Here is a 22,529-nt window from a genome sequence, read left to right as displayed (position 1 = left end):
TTGGCACACAGTTATAGAAAGGAGATAGTCAGGATTAGAACAAGAACATAATCAGTGTGTCTTAAAATGTTGACTGAGACTTTTTTTAAATTGAGTTAGTGAGGATGCTAGACTAAGGTCGGCAGGAAGGGAGTTTCAAGTTTTGCCGACAGAGTTGGCAAACAGGGAGTCCCCAGCTGAGTTACTGTTTTGAATGTTTGAAACAGCAGTCTGTTAGATGAGAGAAGTGGCCTGAAGTTACTATAGGGGCTAATGATGTTTTTAAGTGCAGGCATATTTTCAGGTTGGTTGAGTGCTTTATATGCTGCTATAAGCTGGTTGTATTGAAGTAGACTAAGTAAATCAAGCCACCCTAGAAGATTTTGGCTATGACAGTGGTGTGTCCTAAATGTTGTGTCCGTGGCAAATTTGGCAATGTGGTTATAACAGCTAGAGAGCTTGCTAAGGTCAGATTTGTTCAGATTGGTGAATAAAGGGGAAGCATAGAGAAGGGTAGAGAGTAGATGAAAAAGGGCAATAGCAGTTCTAGCAAGTGGAGTAAGAAAAGGTTTAATCTTATAAACGGAGCAAAAATTTTTATTAATGGTTTTTATAGTTTGGTTGACATGCATATCAAATGTAAAGTTATTATCTACTATAACACCTAAGAGTTTAGTTTGGGCTTCTGGGGAGATAATGGTGCCATTATTAGACTTAATGGTAAAGAATAGTGATGAGGACCTATGAGTGGGAGAAAAAAGTAGAAGCTTTGTTTTGTTAGGGTTTAAGCTCAGATGATGATTAGTGAACCAATTTTCAAAAGTGTTAAATGTATTCTGGGACAATGTCATTAGTTTTGTCTGGGAGGTGGCTGAGCAGATTAAAGTGGAGTCATCTGCATATTGACTGCAGTTTGCATCTGGGATGACAGAGTGGAGGTCATTAATAAAGATAGAGAAAAGAAAGGGACCTAGTATAGAGCCCTGGGGGACTCCAAGGGTGAAGGGTAAAAGGGAGGATAGTTTGCCCTGCCATAAGATGGCCTGTTGTCTACCACAAAGGTAGGATTGAAACCACTGGAGGGCGTGGTTATCTTAGAAGAAGGCCTTCAAAATATGGATGAGTTTTTGGTGGTTAACCATATCGAAGGCCTTGGAGAGATCAAGAAAGAGGGCTGAGGTTAGATTGTTATTATTTTGATTTTGGTTTATGACATCAGAGAGTGAGAGGAGGGCTGAGGTAGTACTATGGAATGGCCTAAAGCCATGCTGTGAACTAGCCAACAGATTTTTCTGGATAAGATAGTGCAGGAGTTGTTTATGGATGCAGTTCTCCATAATTTTAGCCTGCAGTGGCAGAATAGCTATGGGTCTGAAGTTTGACAGTTCAATGGAGATACCTCCTTCATGCAGTGGTATAACATGGGATATTTTCTATATGGAAGGGATGGTAGCTTCAGATATGGTTCTATTGATTAAGATGGAGGTGGGGTATGCTATGGCATCTACAGCTTTTTGTAGATACTCTACATGGAGGAGATCAGCAGATAGGGTGGTTGGCTTTATATTTTTAATTAGGGCACAGATAAGTGATATAGGTACTGGTTGAAAGCTAAAGGAGAGTTGGGTACTGGATATAGTGGCAGTTGGGTTAGCGCAACTGAGAGTTAGCTGACTAGTTAGGGACTGGATGGTCTATGTGAAGAAACTATTAAATGTGTTTGCAACATCCTCTGGGGTTTTATGGTTGGAAGATCAAGGGGTTGGAGTTGTGGTTTACCTGGGTGAAGAAGTTTGTTTATTCCTGCCCAGAATTTTTGAGGTTCATTTTGGTGTTTCTGTTGAAGATGACAACAAAAACATTTTTATGTCTAATGTAACACATTTCTTTGTGTCATTCCTTAATTGCAGATAACTTAGTTGATCTAGAGGAGGTTTTGTGGCACACCAAGTGGCCCGTGCCTTGTTTCTAAGTAATATTTTTAATTTGGTATCTTTTGAAAGCCATAGTGCAATTTTTGCTTTGGTTCTACTAGAGCAAGTAGGAGCATGAGAGCCAAGGATGGCAAAGAAATTGGTATTGGTACTACAGCTTCATCCACTAGTAATTGTTTTAGGACTGACCAATTACATAATTTGAGTTCATTTGGGAAATTGGTGAGGTTAAAGTTCCTGTTGTTTCTTATAGTTTTGTAGATGCATTGGTGGGAGTTATCAGCCATGTACTTAATTATGTAGTTAAGAAAGTGGTCACTTAGATCTTCAGGGCAGGTCCGTGACTTGTACATATGGGGATGGTTAAGGATAAGTATCCAGTCTAGGATACTTTCTTTGTTATTGGGTTTGCCAATCCTGGTGGGAGAGGATATGATTTGTGTAAACCCATGTAGGTTTACATGGGTTGTAAGAGATTCTGAGAAACCGGTGTTCCAGTCAACATTGAAGTCCCTGAGAACAATGGTTCCTTGAGGATAGTTACTGGATAACCAATGGAGGATGTCTTCTAGTGTGTTTGTGTTATTACCTAGGGGAATGTAGTCACAGATTATTTTAATACATTTGTTTTTGTTAATCTGCAGTTTGGTTATAAGAATTTCTGCATTATTAACCTGGGGTGGTTGTAAGGAGTCCTTAGTAACATTCAGTGTACTTTTATAAAGTATAGCTATCCCACCACCTCTCCTAGTATGATGGTCTAATCTGAGTATGTTGCACCCTGGTGGTAATACTTCATTATCTGCAGTTGCTGGTTTGAGCCAAGTTTCTGTTAGACATAATATATCAGGGAGTGAACTGCCTAAAGAGCATGTAGGGTATGGACCTTATTATTTGTGCTTCTAATATTTAAGTGGCAGACCAGGAATGAATTTGGGGATCTATTTGAAGGTATTATGTTGGGGGAATTAGTAGTTTGGGGGCTAAAGTCAGCAGGTGAGGATGGGCCAGGGTGAGGGCGGATGTCTCCATCCATTGTGAGGCTTTGTTGTAAGCTAACTATGAGTTTTAGGATTTTGATTATCAGCTTTTGATAGTGTTTGTTTTAGGGGCTGATATATCTGGATCTAATAGGTTGGTAGTTTTTAGGGGTTAAGGATTTAGTTGTGAGGGAAATTGTGAAGTTTTCCTTTTTTGATGCTATTGGGGTGGTAGTTTGGGTCTTTGGTTAGTAGAATCCTAGGTAATGTTGATTTTCATAGATGCTGAGGAGATATGAAATGAGCAATAAAGGTAGGAGACAGAGTAATAGCTAGAGATAGTTATAGATGATAATATGCATCATGTGTGTCATTACCGTACTCTGTTGCAAAGATAAGGGCATAATAATGAGAAATATAACAAATGTATAATTTTCATAATCCTACAAGACTAAACAAACTGTGATATATGTACATGTGTACAGTATACATACACAGTTCTTTTACCATGTTTAAGGACTAATACTGTCTTCAAAATTAGGTATTCCTTAGCAGATTAACATGCTCCCAGCAAAGTTATTTACCAAAATATGAAAAAAAGTGTAATTTCCATAACCTAAGTCCTAAACAAACTGTTAATCTGAAGATGAGTACAACATACAGACACAGTCATTTTGCCATGTTATAAGTGCTATTACTGTCTTTGAAATGAGGTATTACTTAGCACAATGACGTGCTTCCTAGGAAAGTTATTTACCAAAATAGGAAAAAAAAATCATAACTTTCATAACCTAAGTCATAAACAAACTATCTGTACATGTGTACAGCATGTCAATACAGTTTTTTTATCATTTTGTAAGTACTAATACTGTCTTCAAAATGAGATGTTACTCAGCATATTGGAATGTTCCCTACCACAGCTATTTACCAAAATGTGTAAAACATTTTATAACCTAAGTCATATACAAACTTTGATATCTGTACATGTGCACAGCATACAAATCTTAAAATGAGGTTTTACTCAGCATGTTGACAAGTTCCCTAGCAGACTTACTCAACAAAATATGAAAATTATCATAATTTTCATAACCTGAGTATATGAACTATATTCCCACAATGGATACCTTCTCTGGTATCTTACAATAGAAATAATTGGGGAAAAAGAAAAAAAAACTTGGGGGCAAAAACGTGTGCATTGCTTCACATATACACAACCCAAACCTGGCACATGCATTCATCAATGTGATAATGAGTTTATGTTATATGAATAACAGTGGCAGCTGATGGAGATTTTGCCTGACAAGTGATAATGACTCAGTGTTATACTGTAACTGCACATATTGTAAATTAGCAATGTGATAATGACTTGCATTTCATTCAGACCTCCCAACCATCCCAAATTTCTTGTTTTGTACCGAGTTTTTGGGGTTCCAATAATGGGGTGCCACGATTCCTGAGTGGCACCCCTTCATTTCCAATTTTACAATCTATTTTTTTAGATTCCATGCTTTTGGAGCTGACATCATCATGTGAGCGATGACATCAGCTCCATCATCCTGTCGGAATTAAGCTCAGATGTGTGTGCATGTGATGCGCATCTGTTTGAATGCTGAAACTGTTTGAATACTGTCCAGTCGGCTGTTTGGGAAGAATGGAGCTTAGTTAGAAGGCTAAAATGGTTTGAATACTGGAGTTTACAGGTTTAGTGAGCCGGTTCGGGCATATTGGATTTTACAACTACAGAGTAAGCGAGCTGAGCTATTGGATTGTACAACTGCTACAGAAGAAGCTGGTGACCTTAAGGTACCTAAAGAGTGTGAAAAGTGAAAAACACCATACTTTCTGCATACTTTCTGCTCTGTTTCTGTCTGCCGTGTCCTTTAGATGGACATAACATAAACAGAAACATCCTTGACTAACACTGTCTTCTCTTATCTGGCAGGAAAACTTAACTCTACCTCTATCGGACATATGTACAGTAAATACAAACCCTACAGAAATGAAAGCAATGTTGTTATTCATTTGTAAACCACTTCTGTTGCAAACTTTTGTCATGTTCAGCTTTTAGCTATGTTTTACTGCATTGTATTTTACTGTATTGCACTTTTTCATTACTTCTCCTTCTTGTACTATACATTTCTTTCATTTTATGTTATTGTGCCTTATAACTACAATTCTGAATTCTCTGTTCAAAAAAGAAGAACCCTTTTTATGACCGTAAGCCTGTTCTCTAACCAGTCCTCTCTGCTATAGTACTATGTACAACTCTTGCTTAGATCTGTCATGACAAGTGCGTGTTGTGCTACCAAATTTGCCTGTGATGCATTTACCTTAATTACTGCTGTCTACTTTGGTTTCTCTTGTAACTGTCACAGTGTGTGAACAGAGTAACTCTTCTGAAACTACAGCTCTGCTTTTTTAATCTCATATACCAAATAATGATTTGATACAACAAAGATAAAGTTTGCTTTCATAAGGAGGAATATAAAACAATGTTTCAGGATGGTATCAGCCAGCCTTCTTACACCCATATCATTCTGCAGTGATGTCATGTTGTTTTTTCCTGTTTTAAAAAAGGGAACTGAAATAGTCACGATCATGATTGCCTTTTCAAACATGTAAATGCCATGAAACAGTAGTTAATCATACACCTGCAGCTTTTATTTCTTCATATCCTTCCTCATTTCTGAAGCCCAAGACAATACTACAAAACCTGAGTTGTTCTTAGATTTTGCGTGTGACATAAGTGACTGATTTATTTAATATTTGTTTACTACATAAGATATGAAGCATAAATGCCTATTTTCATTGGTGACATGCAAAATAGGGTGGCATGCCAAGTTACACAGCACACAGCTACAGACTGTTAAATTCAGGTTCAGTTTGCATGACTGTACCTGCTCCCTATTGAAATATCGGCACTGTTAATAATGAGTGCTGAAAATCTGGAAAAAAAAACTAAAAACCCAGAGAGGAGTGAATCTCAAAAATCTCTCTTCTCCTTGAATTTATGCCTCACATCTGGTTTTCAGGATTTTGCATTTGAATTTCAAACTTCATATTATTCAGAAAATAAATGGTAAAGCAAAACCTTTTATTCTAGTAATTTTCTAAGTTTGTAAGATCAGTATTTGAAATGTTTCCCTATTTTGGGGCTGTATTCCCCAATTATTGGCTTTGTTCTGTTTTGTGTGCTAAGAGGTTGAGCACTATGGTGAGAAGTGAGAACTGAATTCACTAAATGATAACCATTTAAGTTTCAGTCTTCCAGTCTTTCAGGAAACTGCTGCTTAGTGGTATGTTATTCTGACTGTAGTGTACATGGACTAGGGTTCAAGACTTGGCAGTGAAATGCATGGTGGTAACACAATGTTTTATTCAAGCAACTTTCCAAAATTATACAAGCAATGTTTAAAATGTGTCCCTGGTTTTTGCCCCCCCAATTGAAAATAAATGTAAGAAGCTGTGCAACATGCCTATGGCTTACACTACCGTGATTATATATATATATATATATATATATATATATATATATATATATAAATAATATTTTGTGTGTATGTAGAACTAGACTGTTATCATGGATATGTTCTGAATAGGGCAGCTTTGTCTGGTGCATGCATTTTGCTTCATTGCCTACTGAAAAAGTGTTCAAGCAATAAATTTAAAATGTAATTGGGTGTGGAAGTAGACTTTTATGATGGAAATGTTCTGAATAGAACAGTTTTGTCATTATTGGTTCATGCATTTTGTTTCATTGCCTACTGGAAAACTGTTTAAACAATAAATTTAAAATGCGCTCCAACTTAAGTCTAACAAGTGTGCTGAATTATACAAGGAATATAACTTAATAACGTCAGGAAGGTATTTCAAAGAATGCTTGTATGTTTCTTGTTTTATGTGCAAGGGGCCTCTGATTTAAAAACAGCCCAAAGGTAATCTTTATCCACTGGCCAGATGCATTTTCTTTGGATGTGCTGTGGGTTTCAATGCTGTTTCAATGAATGTGACTTTCAAGGGCAGAGAAGTTTTAATGTCAAGTCTATTTTCATTGTGAGACAGCATTGCTTTCTCTATCAAATATCTTTTAGTGTTTGTGCATTGTGCTATAAAATGTAAAAAAAATAAAATCCAAATAATCATTGTAGAAATAAAACAGTATGCACACATTAGTGTTTATGGTAAATGGGGTGAAATAGCCAGGTAATGGGACATTGGAATGGCTGCAGCGGGGCTCTGGTGCTATATTCTGGTTCTGTTCTTCAGTTTGAGTTTGAAAGTTGGTATCCCACAATTCCACTGGAGTGGGCGGGGTTGTGTAATTATGTATGCAATTTTACGTTAATCATCATATAGATTTGTACCTATTTTTCATGAGCCTTGTCCAGATTTTTGATGTTTCCAGGTTGAGAGGTATGATTTCATTACTGCAAAGTTCTGCATGTTCAGACAAAGGTGATAATTGTTGCACCCTGTTGAGCAAACATTCATTATATTCCTGGTGCAAGTGTAAGGTAAGACTGAATCATTTCCATCTGTTAGTATAGAAGTAGTACAACATTTCTATTACTGAGCCATTCCTCTCACCTAAATTCTATATAAGTCAAAAATACTGCCCCAAATATATATGGTTGCTCCAAGCCAGAATTAGTCTACAAGTAACAGCATTAATCTCTCTGACTCATCTCACTGGTTACAATGAGGCAAATAAATAACTAGTCAAAATTATCTAAGCTAACTGGCTGATCCATGTAAGAATTAGTGCAAAAGCAATAATAACATTTATTTCACTGAACCATCCCTCTGATTAGAATCAAACACATAGGTGACAAAGGAAGAAATATTGTCCAAAATATCTGGTTGATCAATGCTACAATTCATGTAAAATCAGTAATACCGTATGTCTCCAGCATTAACCCTTCCTCTCACCCAAATTGTACATGAGTCAGACACACAAAGTCGGAAATATCTACACTATCTGATTGATCCATGCCTTTGTATTGCCCAAACTGTCATGAATCTCCTCTTTACCATCATGTCATCCACTTCCAAGCTGTTCCCTGTCAATTCATTCATTCATTCAAAAAAAACATTCAGAAACAGTCCAGCTGTCTGATGTGGGAACAGACCCCCCCTGCTTTCTAAACAAAGGTGAGCATGCTACCCGATGAATCACTGACACTGTAAATAAATTCTATCTTTCCAGGTTTTGTATATAGACACTCTTCACCAGCTATCATGGTTATATAAATAGTTATATAAAGCCAGTGAGTGACAAGCAAAATGGACACAATATAGTATTAATTTTTAACAAATGAATAACTTTTCAGAATGTTTGACATAATAACAATCAACTTTATTCATTTTGACACTACTCACATTCGACTTCTCTGACTGCCTTTCACTTTGTTGACCAAATACTTATTACTTATTCAGTGTTATGATGGAGATATATCTATTAGCTACCTGTGTGTACACACACACACACACACACACACACACACACACACACACACACACACACACACACACACACACACACACACATATACCAACCTTAAAAATATCTTAAAAGATAGAAAGTCAAAATATCTGTATCTAAATATCTATATATAAAAAACTTGCACAACCCTGACACTTCTATATACCTACTCAGTGATCACAACAGCAGAAATGGGCAAATTTACAATCCCTGCTTTGCCCCAATCTCACAAAAAGTAATACTGACACACTGAGGTTATCTGTCTATTCAGTTTGCTTGTGTAGGAATAACACATGTTCACTATTCCAAAAGTTTGACTAGTTAGAGTATACAGATGGACTAGTCCCAACACAGGTTACTTATGGGACTGCAGTGCATACCAGTAAAGGGTGTTCTGATCTCCCTTCCCTCCTGATATGTTGCTTATCATAAAGACAGAGGACTGTATTAGCACTGCTACAAAAAAAAAAGGAAAGGAAAAACATAACTGCTATGCACAGTCGGAAAGCTCTACAATTGACAGAGTTCCCTGTGGTGCAGCCAGTCCTGTTACAACCATACTTTTCCCTTCCCTTCACAGTGATGTTGGCAAGCTCCTGCTAGTAGAATCTCACCCATATTTACACAACTCTCAACCTCTTAGTGCAAGATATTGAGAAAAAGCCAAAAATAATGGGTAGACAAAGGTCCAGAAATATGGACAGATTTTAAATATTGCTTTTATAAACTTAGAAGGTTGCTTGAACAACAGGATTTGTGTTAGCTTGCATGTTGTAAATGATAGGAAGTTTGAAACCATTAAACTCAGCTGTAATTATTTAGTGACTTTAATCCTCAATGATTTGCCAGAAAACCAGAAATTGTATTAGCAACAGACCATAATATAAGACAAAATTATGGACAATCTGCTAAAATCTGGACAGTTGAGAGGTACAGTGACTAAGCAGTGGAATTTCATATTAGGCTATTTTTTATAACGTATTGTAATAATTGTATAGTCAAGGAAGCCTCATTGACAGTGGTTGCCATATCTTGCACTTTATGAACAAATTCCATTTATCATACTGCTGTTGTAGTAATTTCCCAATAAACCCTACCTTATATACTACATCATTGTGGTTGTTAAAGCAACTAACAAGTAACAAAAAGTACAGGTTATCCTGTTAGGAAATTAAACTTAAGATGTCCGTTGTATATGTTTGGATTTGAAGCACAACAAAAAGCTCACCAGAATAAAGGTGCAGTAGTATAAATAAGTAATGGTCCAAACAAAACGACTGACACAAACGTAGGACAGCAACCAATTTAATATAAAGGCAGTAAAATAATCAGCAGAGCTTTCAGGTATCCAGTACCCTTCTTCAGTGCTAATAACAAGCAGCAAATGCATGGTTGTTTTTATACATATCACTTAATTACAACTCTAATCCCACAGCCAATAAAGAGAATCATTCAATTAATATAATGCCAAAAGCAATTAAAAGAAATATATAACAACAACATTTAAAAAGACAGTTCATATAAACCCTATTAAAAAAAAAAAAATATATATATATATATATATATATATATATATATATATATATATATATATATACATACATATAAATATATACTTTATCTAAACATTCATTTGTTTTAATTTTAATACCGGTTTGACTGAAACCATTGGATTAATGCCTGGCAAATATTCATAGGTTCATAGGTTCATACTAGGCTATCTGCCCTAGGGCATTTATAAGCCTAGCCAGAATGTGTTTGGCTTTCACCACACATTTTAAATTAATTTTGTTATGCCCTTTTTTTGAGGTTAGTATACTGTGCCTCTGTCTAACAGTGACACAGAAGTCATACCCGGGGTAAACCTACGATCTCCCATCCACTCATCAAGATTCCTCTTGAAGAGAGTCAATGAGGGACTCTGCCTAACCTGGACTGGGATTTTATTCCAGAGTGAAGGGAGCCTCTGGGTTATGAATCTGTCCCTCCAGCATGTCCTATTTATTTCAGTGCTGAGGTTCAAGTCCCTCGAGCATGTAGCTCGATAGGATTTGGATTTCCTGAGGTGCAGCATGTCCATTAATTCCAGGTTGGACATGGCTTTATATGTCAGGCACAGATCGCCTCTGAACAGGTGGTATGCCACTGAGTAGAGCTGGAGTTTCTTTAACCGGGCAGCATATGGCATCTGTTTGAGCCCTTTGATCCTCTTGGTGAGGTACTTTTGGGGTCTTTCCAGTTGCTGCAGGTGTCTGGTAAGGTACATCCCAAAAGGGACATTGTACTCAATTATGGGCCTGATGAGGGATGAGTAAAGAGGCACGATGACCTCCCCTGATCTAGATGTGAATCTCTTCATGATTAGGTGGGCTATATAAAATGTTTTTCTAACCACTTTGGCCACGTGGTTGTCAAATGAGAGATTGCTATCAACTTGGGTCCCCAGGTCCCTAATTACTTCTTCTGTACTTAATGGATTACCACCTATGTGGTAATTTGTGGGCACTTTGTTTTTGCCAAAGGGGATGTCTATACACTTTTTGGCGTTTAGCTTGAGGCCATGGCTCTGGCACCAGTTGTCTGTTTCTATGAGGCCCTTTTGGAGGATGCTTGTGTCGGCTGGAGAGTCGATTATGGCACCCAGTTTGCAGTCATCTGCGAACTTGGTCAGCCACAGTCCTTCCGTGTTGGCCTGTACCTCCGAGAAATATATACTGAACAAGAGAGGTCCCAGGACTGAGCCTTGTGGGATGTCACTTGTAACTGGTTTGGAGTCTGACATGGCTCCAGCAATTCTAACCATGTGGGTTCTGTCCTTGAGCCAGTTTGCAACCCATTAGTGACATAGGGGTTTATATTTAAGCTGGTGAGCTTATCTATAATGCCCGAGTGGGGTATTGTATCGAAGGCTTTTGCAAGGTCCAGGTAGGCCGTGTGGACCACCTTCCCCTCGTCAATGGCCTTGGTGACTGTTTCAAAGAAATCAAACAGGTTTAAGAGGCAGGATCTGCCCTTAACAAAGCCGAACTGGGTAGGATCCAGTGTCTGTAGGTCCCCAATATCTTTATTTATGAGGTCCATGATTATCCTTTCCATAGCTTTACAGACCAAGTTTCCAGTTTCCAGGATCCGATGAGGCACCACCTTTGTGGAGAGAGACCACAGTTGCTGTACGCCACTCTTTGGGTACATATCCTGTAGTAAGGCTGAGATTGAACAGTAGTTTTATGTTTGGGTTTAGCTCTTCTTGGAGTTCATGTAGGACGCAGCCCGGGACACCATCTGGTCCCATTGATGCTGTGTTTTTTGCTTTGGAGAGGGTGGCTCTTACCTGAGCATCCGAGATGTCAGGGGGGCAGCACTCTGCTGGAATAGATATTTGGCCTTTTGGTGGGGAGGGGGTGAGAAGTTTGCGCTGAACCTGTCAGCTAGGATGTTGGCAATGTCTGTGGGTTCGGTGTATTTTTTGTCATTTTGGACTAAGTCTGTGCATATCTGGGAATTACCACCTAGGTTCCTAACATAACTAAAGAAAGCCTTGTGATTATCCTTAGTGTCCTGTGCAATTTTTCTCTCGAAGCTGGCCTTAGACGATTTTATGAGTGACCGTAGTTTTTTGTTAATACTGATCAGAGATGCCTTCCCTTTTTGGAATTTTGCTCTATCATTTAGTAGCTTCCTCCTTCTATTGTATAGCTTTTTTATGGCTGGGGTCCACCAGACAGGACATCTGCCTTTGGAGGATTGGGTCTTGGTTTTATTTGGGATCGCATGATCCATGCATTCCTGAAGGTGTTCATAGAATGCGTTTATAAAGGATTCTGCGGTCTGGGACGTATTTTCCACAGGTCCGGGGGCTTTGAAGGATTTCACCTCAGTTTTGAGGAGTGTGAAATTTGCTTTAGAGAAGTTTTTCACTGTGGTTTTCTGGGCAGGGGGTGGTGTCGGGATGTGAACATCCAGTGAGATTAGTTTATGGTCTGATCTTACCAGTGAGGGATACACTTCTGGTCTGGAGCATAGAGTCCCCATGTTGGTGATGATCAGGTCCAGTATGTTTTCCCCTCTTGTGGGAGTGGTAACAAGTTGTTCCATAGCATTTGAGTTTATAAATTCTAGGAACCTTTGGGCTAGGGTGTTGGAGCTGGAGTAATGCTCCCAGTCTATGTTTGGGTAGTTGAAGTCGCCCAATATAATGGTGTTTGGAGAGACCTTCATATTTCCCAGTGTTCTCATGAAGGCCGAGTGGGATTCCTGGGTTAGAGATGGTGGTCTGTAGCAGGTTATAAACTGGAAGGCAGTTTTACCCACTGTTAGTTGCACATGGATAGTCTCTGATGCTTCGTGCTGTGCCACCAACCTGGAGGTGTGGGTATCTTTGACGAATATTGATACTCCCCCTCCTTTTGTGGGTCGGTCCAAGTTTTGGGGCCGAAAAGCATGGTATGAGGTATAACCTGGTAGTGCTGGGGTGCTCTCGGGAGCCTTGAACCAGGTTTCTGTTACTGCACAGATATCGATTTTCTCCATGCTAAGGAGAGTTTCAAGTGCATGCATCTTGAGGTTTAGACTTCTGGCGTTGAGTAGCATTACTCTTAGTTTCTTATCCCTTGTGATACCTATGGAGGTGGGTTTGTCTTTTGAGCCTTGCCTAAAAAGGCACTATGGGGGTAGCAAGAGCCTTTGCCAATATCCGAAAGCCCAGGGGTGACAGGTGCAGGCCATCCCTAGTGAAGCATCGTGGCTTGTCGAGCATGTCATCCCAGGCTGACAGGCATTGGATCCCCTTTGAATGACACCAATAATTAAGCCAGTTGTTGAAATTGATCATCTTGTCTTCATATTGTGGCATCATTCTTGGTGAGGGTAAGATGCTACTCAAGGTCAGGGTCATACCGGCCTGGGCCACATGCTCAGAGAGCTCCTCTATGTCTCTTTTCATGTAGTCCAGGGAAGTACGTCTCAGGTCATTCACACCAGCATGGACAATGACTGAGTCATATTTGTACTTGCCTTGGAGTGACCTGAGTGTTTGTGTTATGTGGTGGATCCTAGCACCCGACAGGCAGCTCACCATGACCTTCTCCTTGTTCAGCCTGGTGAGCGGGATGTCAGTGTGCCTGATGATAGAGTCACCTATTACAAGTGTATCAGGTGTGTTGTTTAGCCTTAAGGGCTGTGACTGTTCGGCACACTGGCTTTGTGAGCTATGTGTTGCACGTGTTTTGTTTTGGGGTAGCGGTTGCTTGGGTGTCTGCTTTGGAGGTCTCTGCTGCTTAGGCATATTTTTATTTAGAGCCTCCGAGTATGTTTTTGTGTGTTTATGTGTTTGGTCTGCTGTCGTGGTAGGTCTATGTGAGACTGGAATTGTACTGAGTGTGGTTTCCTTCTCCTCCTGACTGGTTTTGCCAGTACTGAGTTGAGAGAGCTTAGCCTCCAGTTTGGCTATATGGATGCATCTCTCACATGTGTTGGAATTTATTGGGAGGAGGAGAGGGTTGTCTGTGTACATGAGGCAGTTGTAACATTGCCTCAAGATTCCCAGATTCACCAGCTGGACAGGAGAGAAGATTGACAACTGACCTTTGGACATGCTAGAATAGTATTGGGAATTCCTTTATAATTGAAAAAAAAAGGCCAATGGGGAACAAGGTACTCAAGAGGACTTTGTGAGAGTGTAGTGCTTTTAATTTTTTAGTGCTGACTTATATAATTGCTTTAGTGAGCAAGTGCCTTTAGTGAGCAAGTGCCAGGTAACTTAAATGCAATGTGTTACAGGTAACTTAAATGCAAAAATGACAAACAGTAACTTTCTTTTAAGTGAATCAAGGAAATGAGTACAGTAAGCAATGCAGATATCACTAGGGATCCACAGAAGTGCTGAAAAGCCGCGTTTTAGGTGGTATTAGCGTTTCAGGGAAATAACAAGCAAACAAACAACACGCATACAAACAGAGCTAAATTCAGCAGGCCTGGATCTAGTCTATGCTACAGCAAACAAGGTGTACCAATTTCAGTAAGAAACAGTTGAAATATGCAGGCACTATAAGCCTTTAACCAGAAATTCCCAGCTCAGAAGGGCAGAGTCCAGCCTCTCCTCCCACAAGAGTGCAGACCACGAACCTTCTTAATGTAAAATAACTGGCCTGAAGCCCAAGTGCTTAAACCAGAACTAATACGCTTTTAGAATAACAGACACTGAGCCCTCAATCAGCAGTTCCCAACTTAGAAGGATGTAAGCCACCTGTCCTGCCACCACAGTGCAGGCCACAAACCTTCCTAATGTAAAACAACTGGTCTGAAGCCCAAGTGCTTAATCCAAAAGACTTATAATGATAGCTACACTTTAATCAAGTTACTACCAAGCAGTAATAAATACAACTGAATGCTTTGAAGAATGCCTGGATTAGTGCTCAAGTTATACAAACAAAGCTAGATTCAGCAGGCCTGGATCTAGTCTACGCTACAGCAAACAAGGTATACCAATTTCAGTAAGAAGCAGTTCAAATATGCAGGCACTATAAGCCTTTAACCAGAAATTCCCAGCTCAGAAGGGCAGATTCCAGCCTCTCCTCCTACAAGAGTGCAGACCACGAACCCTTTTAATGTAAAATAACTGGCCTGAAGACCAAGTGCTTAAACCAGAATTAATACACTTTTAGAATAACTGACACTGAGCCCTCAATCAGCAGTTCCCAACTTAGAAGGATGTAAGCTACCTGTCCTGCCACTACAGTGCAAATCACAAACCTTCTTAATGTAAAACAACTGGTCTGAAGCCCAAGTGCTTAAACTAAAAGGCTTAGAATGAGTTGCACCAAGAAGTAATAAATACAACTGAGTACTTTTAAGATGACGCAAAAGCAAAATAAATTAGGAAGAAACACAAATACAGTAAAAGCAGATATTTTTTTTTTCCAGAAAAGTAGCAAAAACAGTAGTAAAAACAATTCACATGCAGTGCAAGCTGGCACACTTGAGTATGTAGCAATATTAGTCCACACACAGTTTGAAAAAAATGTAATTAAATTAAAAAGGACTAAAAGCGAGTGCAGAAAGGGTTTATTAGATAGAATGCGGTAAAGAGATGGGACTGGGGGAGTGTCCTAGATCAAATCTACAGTGGGGCGGGCACTGCAAAAGCCACCAAATTTAAACTACAACCAAGAACATGGAGGGTAGGGAAGACAGTTTCAACAGAGCTAGATCTGAGGAATCAGTCCAAATTATAAAACCACAATAAAATGCAGAAAATATACTTAAATCAGCTTATGTCCAGTTGATGTATGCAGACAAATCTCAGTAGCAAGCAACTCGATTTAAAATGATTACAAGAAATGTAACCAACACAGGTTTTAATGTCATCAGAAACCCCCCAAGCTAATTAACACTTAAAGGAATTTCAAAGCAGTTTAACAACTAGTGCAGAGCTTCAGAGACACACACAAGACAGTTTCAACAGAGCTAGATCTGAGAAATCAGTCAAAATTATAAAACAACAATAAAATGGAGAAAATATACTTAAATCAGCTTATGTCCAGTTGATGTACGCAGACAAATCTCAGTAGCAAGCAACTCGATTTAAAATGATTACAAGAAAATAATTTTTTTTTTCTTTGTATAATATTTCTTATTTGAATGTATAACATACTTGATTTTACTAACCCATTTTTATTGTGGAGGTTTTCTCCCCAGGCCTCTACTGAAAATGGACATGTATCCAGCTAGACTAGCCCGGTCAACAAATGTAAAATAAAATAAATAAAAATAAAAATGTAACCAACACAGGTTTTAATGTTATCAGAAACCCCCCAAGCTAATTAACACTTAAAGGAATTTCAAAGCAGTTTAACAACTAGTGCAGAGCTTCAGAGACACACACAAGACAGTTTCAACAGAGCTAGATCTGAGGAATCAGTCCAAATTATAAAACCACAATAAAATGCAGAAAATATACTTAAATCAGCTTATGTCCAGTTGATGTATGCAGACAAATCTCAGTAGCAAGCAACTCGATTTAAAATGATTACAAGAAAATATATATATATTTTTTTCTATGTATAATATTTCTTATTTGAATGTATAACATACTTGATTTTACTAACCCATTTTTATTGTGGAGCTTTTCTCCCCGGGCCTCTACTGAAAATGGATATGTATCCAGCTAGACTAGCCCAGTCAACAAATGTAAAATAAAATAAATAAAAATAAAAATGTAACCAACACAGGTTTTAATGTTATCAGAAACCCCCCAAGCTAATTAACACTTAAATGAATTTCAAAGCAGTTTAACAGCTAGTGCAGAGCTTCAGAGACACACACAAGACAGTTTCAACAGAGCTAGATCTGAGGAATCAGTCCAAACTATAAAACCACAATAAAATGCAGAAAATATACTTAAATCAGCTTATGTCCAGTTGATGTATGCAGACAAATCTCAGTAGCAAGCAACTTGATTTAAAATGATTACAAGAAATGTAACCAACACAGGTTTTAATGTTATCAGAAACCCCCCAATCTAATTAACACTTAAAGGAATTTCAAAGCAGTTTATCAACTAGTGCAGAGCTTCAGAGACACACACAAGACAGTTTCAACAGAGCTAGATCTGAGGAATCAGTCCAAATTATAAAACCACAATAAAATGCAGAAAATATACTTAAATCAGTTTATGTCCAGTTGATGTATGCAGACAAATCTCAGTAGCAAGCAACTTGATTTAAAATGATTACAAGAAATGTAACCAACACAGGTTTTAATGTTATCAGAAACCCCCCAAGCTAATTAACACTTAAAGGAATTTCAAAGCAGTTTAACAACTAGTGCAGAGCTTCAGAGACGCACGCAAGACAGTTTCAACAGAGCTAGATCTGAGGAATCAGTCCAAATTATAAAACCACAATAAAATGCAGAAAATATACTTAAATCAGCTTATGTCCAGTTGATGTATGCAGACAAATCTTAGTAGCAAGCAACTCGATTTAAAATGATTACAAGAAATGTAACCAACACAGGTTTTAATGTTATCAGTAACCCCCCAAGCTAATTAACACTTAAAGGAATTTCAAAGCAGTTTAACAACTAGTGCAGAGCTTCAGAGACACACACAAGACAGTTTCAACAGAGCTAGATCTGAGGAATCAGTCCAAATTATAAAACCACAATAAAATGGAGAAAATATACTTAAATAAGCTTATGTCCAATTGATGTATGCAGACAAATCTCAGTAGCAAGCAACTCGATTTAAAATGTAAGTACAGCTTGTAAGCATAAAATCCAGTTATACTCTTTATTTTCAAATTGTGTATTTAAATCACCTCTTCTAATAGATTTCATCATCATCTCAATAACCCTAAATCTAAAACTGTGAGTGGGATTTTCAGATACATGTTTAGCCAATGAATTGTTCAGAACACCCCTTCTTATCTCAGAGTTATGTTCTATAATTCTGTCCTTTAGGCATCTTGTTGACTTACCCACATAAAAGCAAGTACATTTTGTAGCTAAGTATACTATATTGCTACTGTTGCATGTGGTAAAACATCTGAATGTAAAGGTAATATTAGTTCTGGGATGTACAAAAGTATTACTCCTCTCAATATACATACAACAACAATGAAAACAAGCAAAGGCGCCTTGTTTAACCCATCTGATTTTTTTCTTGCATATCCTTATAACATAATATCTGAGATCTAAACTCTATAGCTGTGCCAGTGGGGAGTCTTACTGGGGATCTGGAGAAAGAGGGAGAAACCAGCCCTGGACTGACTGTGGTCTCTGTGTGATATTAATGGAAATTGCACTCGATGCAGAGCATCCGGAAATATTCTGTCTGTACTTGTCATTCTCCCATTGTATGTCCCCCACTGGTGTTAGTGGTGAGGATTGAGGCTCCTTGACTACTGTTGCCAGTGGTGAGGCATCACATTATATTAATTGGCAGTGGTGGGATATTCACATATTAGGATTCAGTAGTGTGGATATTGGAAACTGGAAACAGTGGCCACTAAAGAAGGTGTTTGTACTCTCATCAACTACACAGTGAACATTCAGAGTTTCACATCACAATAGTTTTTTTTTGTTAGCTTAGTTAGTTAGGGAAAGGAGGCAAGGATGTCAGCAGAGGAGTATGGCAAGCTAACAAGGAGCCAGTTAGCTGAGATGTGCCAAGCCAAAGGGCTGGTGCATGCCAACCTGACTAAAGCGGAGATAATTGCAGCCTCAGGCACAGCTGTATCACAGACCAGCAATCAGGAGGACAACCAGGCTGGCCTTGGAGATATACAACTCTCAGAAAATGGACAGTTCAACCTTTCCATAGAGGACTTAAAGATCCATCTGCAGTTAAAGAGACTTAAACTGGAGGCCAAACATTTGGAAATAGAATCAGCAGAGTGAGTGAGATGTCTGGAGGCCAAAGAACATAAGAAACTGAAATGTCTGGAACCTGAGGAGAATGAGAGGCAGAGGCAACTTGGGTAGGAAATGCTGACTTTTCACCAGGGTCATGCAGGTAATGGGGAAGGGAATAGCTGAACCCCAAATGCAACAAAGGTTAGTAAATTTCTTCCACAATTTACAACAGATGATCATTTTGACAGTTTTTTTCATATGTTTGAAAGGGTATGTAAATGGGATAATATGGCCAAGGGCTCTGGGTATGGTTCCTGACCCTCTTACTCCATGGTAAAGCTGTAACTGCTAGTTCTAAATTGTCTAATTCTGATTGCTTAAATTATAATATGGTTAAAAAGTGCTTGTTATAGTGTTTTTAGTTAACATCTGAAGTTTATAGAAAAAAGGTTTGGTGAGCATAGAAACAATGCAGATAAAAGTGTGTGTGAATATATTGCTGAGTAAAGCTTTTATTTTCATGAATGGGTGAGTGGGTGTCAGGTCACCACTTCTGAAGGGCTAGCAGACCTTTTGGAGAGGGAACAAGCTCTTAGCACTTTGCCTGAAGACATGAGAATCTGGTTAGCAGCTAGAGAATGTAACACAGCAGATGAGTCATGGAAAAGAGACACCTATACCTAGCAAGCAGGGCATCAATGCACAGGAAAGGGATACCCAGTGCTGCTCATGGATCTAAGGGAACCTATGGTGGGTGCCAACACCACCTGAAAAGAGTCCACCAGTAGCAGAGGAAGCCACTAGCCTAGGGATACAGCCATTACTAAGGCTTAAATGTTTTAAATGCAACTAGTGGGGCCATGTAGCTTATAGATGCCCATGGAGGCAAGTTAGTGAACCAAAGGTGGGAGAGCCAGTAAGTGGGAATGACAGAATGTCAGCAGTAAGCTGTCTGGAGACAACAAGGGTACAAAACTACCACAAGAGGCTATATTCTATCTTAGTAGATGGGAGACAGGCCACTGCTAAGAGAGACACAGCCTGTGACCTAACCATTGTGAGTCCTACAATGGTTAAAGAAAAGCACTACTTGCTTGGGCAGTCTACTACAGTCAGACCTTTAGGAGGGACCCCATTCCACATGCCTTTGGCTAGGGTTCGCCATGACTGGGAGAGTGGAAAAGGAAGCAAGTGAGTAGGTGTGTATGAAGATATCCCTGCAGGTGTCCTGATAGGGAATGATTTTGACAATGCAGTACTTTGTGTGCATCCTGTTACATGCAATAAGGCTTGGAGACAAGCATGTGGGTCTAGTAGCCTGCGGGACCCAGACAGACCACAGTCTTGCAGCTAGGATGGGTGAGGTGGTCACTTCAGGGAGGAAGCTAACCTGTAGCAGTGAAACTGAAAATGAGCCACAACTGCTGGTTTGTACCAATGTTCCCTTGGATAGATTGACTGCAAGGGCAGAGGTGAGTAATAGTATCCAGGCTGACAGGGAGGCATCGCTGTCAGAGACTACCAGACTTTTTGTGGAAAGTGAGCTGGGAAGGGTTACACAGAGAGAGTTGAGACAGGCTCAGCTCTCAGACCCTACCTTACAAGGCCTGAGGGAGTTAGGCAGAGAGACACCTGATTCTCAAGGGAAGGGGGAATCTATATACTGGGACACAGGTTTACTGTATAGAGAGTGGACCCCTAAGGGAGGATGAGAGAATATAGCAGTTGTTAGCGCCCAGAGGCTACCATCTAGCCCTTCTTGCCATAGCTCATGATATTCCCTTTGCAGGTCATATGGGCATAAAGAGTGCCAAGACACATATTATGCAGAACTTTTATTGGCCTGTGATTTCCAGAGATGTAACAGGGTACTGCAGGACCTGTGAGCAGTGCCAAAATGTATGCAAGGCACGAGACAAGGTCAAGCTCCTTTGGTGCCTTTGCCTGTGATTGAGGAGTCATTTCAGAGGGTAGCTATGGATATTGTGGGGCCTCTGAAAAACCAAAATCCACAGGAAAGAAGCATACCCTAAATGTAGTAGGTTATGCTACCGGATACCCTGACATGGTGGATCTATCCTCCATTGAGGCAGAAAAAGTGCCAAATGCTTTGTTAGAGATTTTCAGCAGGGTAGGTTTCCCAAAATAAATACTGACTGACAGAGGTGACACTTTTCATGTCAGACCTGCTGGCTTGTCTGTAGAAGCACTGTGGGGTGAAACAACTAAAGACCACACCCTACCATCCCCAGACTAATGGTCAGGTTGAGAGGTTAAACTCTACACTAAAGACCATGCTACGGGCATTTGAAGACTAGTTTAAGAGGGAGTGGGACAAATATTTCCCTCATCTGTTGTTTGCTTACAGAGACATACCCCAGGAATCCACAGGTTTTTCACCCTTTGAGTTGATGTATGGGCATAGGGTGAGGGGTACCTCTTGATTTGATTTGTGATGAGTGACAGAGTGACTGTGAATCCCACAAGGAGTCTGTTGTGGCATATGTCCTAAATCTCAGGACAAGGCTCAGGGAACTCATGGGCTTGGCCCAGGAGAACCTGGCAGATGCCCAACAGCAGAGAAATGTTTGGTATGACAGGAATGCTCGGGATAGAGAGTATGCTGTGGGGCAGCAGGTTATGGTTCTCATTTCTGTCAGACACAATAAGCTGCAGGCAGCCTAGGAGGGACCCTTCAAAGTAGTAAGGAAGGTCAGTGATGTTAACTACTTTGCAGAACTGCTAGGCTGGAGGCAGAGGCACAAATTCTACCATGTTAACACCATGAAACCTTACCATGATATGGAGGCCCTGGTGCTATGTATTTGCAGTAGGAGGCAGGAGGAGTCTGAGGAAGATCTATGGATATAGGGAACCAGCCAGCCAAATCTTACATTACTGTGGTGGAGCCTAAGATTGCAGGCATATGATAGGATAGTGCAGTACTGTACTGCGGTCATCAATTCCAAGGCAGCTAGAATCGCAAGACAGGGAAGTAGGCTCATCTCTCTCAAGCAGCGTTTCTCAAGGGTCACTTGAAAAACTAGCTTGAGTCTTCAATGGGGGATGTCATGAAAGGAGATACTGCCAGCAAAGCTATCTGGAATCTTGTAAATATTTGTATGTCATTTGTGAATATCAACATGATTCATATGCTTGTGTTACAACTGTATTAGAACTGTATGTTATGTACATATCAAACTGAAGCATGTGTTGAAAAGGTATTTTACAAAGAAGAGATATTTTGTAAAGTACTGAGTTAAAATGTAACCACAGCATGCCTTATTGGAATAGAACAAAAACCTTCACTATTGTAACTGTTTAGATGCATATATTTTAACAATGGAAACTGAAACCCCAGAGGTTAACTTCAGGAAAATAGATGATAATTAAATTACTTTATGGACATTTAATAAAAGGATGTTACCTTTCAGTTTCAGTGCAGTAACAGACACAATGTCTAGAACTAGAGGTTCATTATATTGTCTTGAAAGTGTTTTTATTGTTTTATGACTTCCAGGATCTGGCTTAGATCTAAGAAAAGCTTTGTCTGTGTATTTTCACAGGTAGATGCTAAATGCTACCAGCTGCATCAATAGGGGTTTTACCTGGGACAGAGTCAGATGACAAAAAGTGATGTCATCCTGCAATCTATCCCAGCAGCAACATTTGCAATATTAATTTAAGAACTCCCTGAGAGAGACTGAGTATTCTATATTTTGTCTTTGACCTGACAAGAAGATCCATTCACCACATCTGTCTTGTTGCTCTGAAGTAAGTTATTAGGGTACAGTAATTTCT

This window comes from Protopterus annectens, chromosome 8.part0 (genome assembly GCF_019279795.1).
Source record: "Protopterus annectens isolate FY-2018-M chromosome 8.part0, PAN1.0, whole genome shotgun sequence".
NCBI lineage: Eukaryota > Metazoa > Chordata > Ceratodontiformes > Protopteridae > Protopterus > Protopterus annectens.
Note: the sequence above shows the minus strand (reverse complement) of the source record.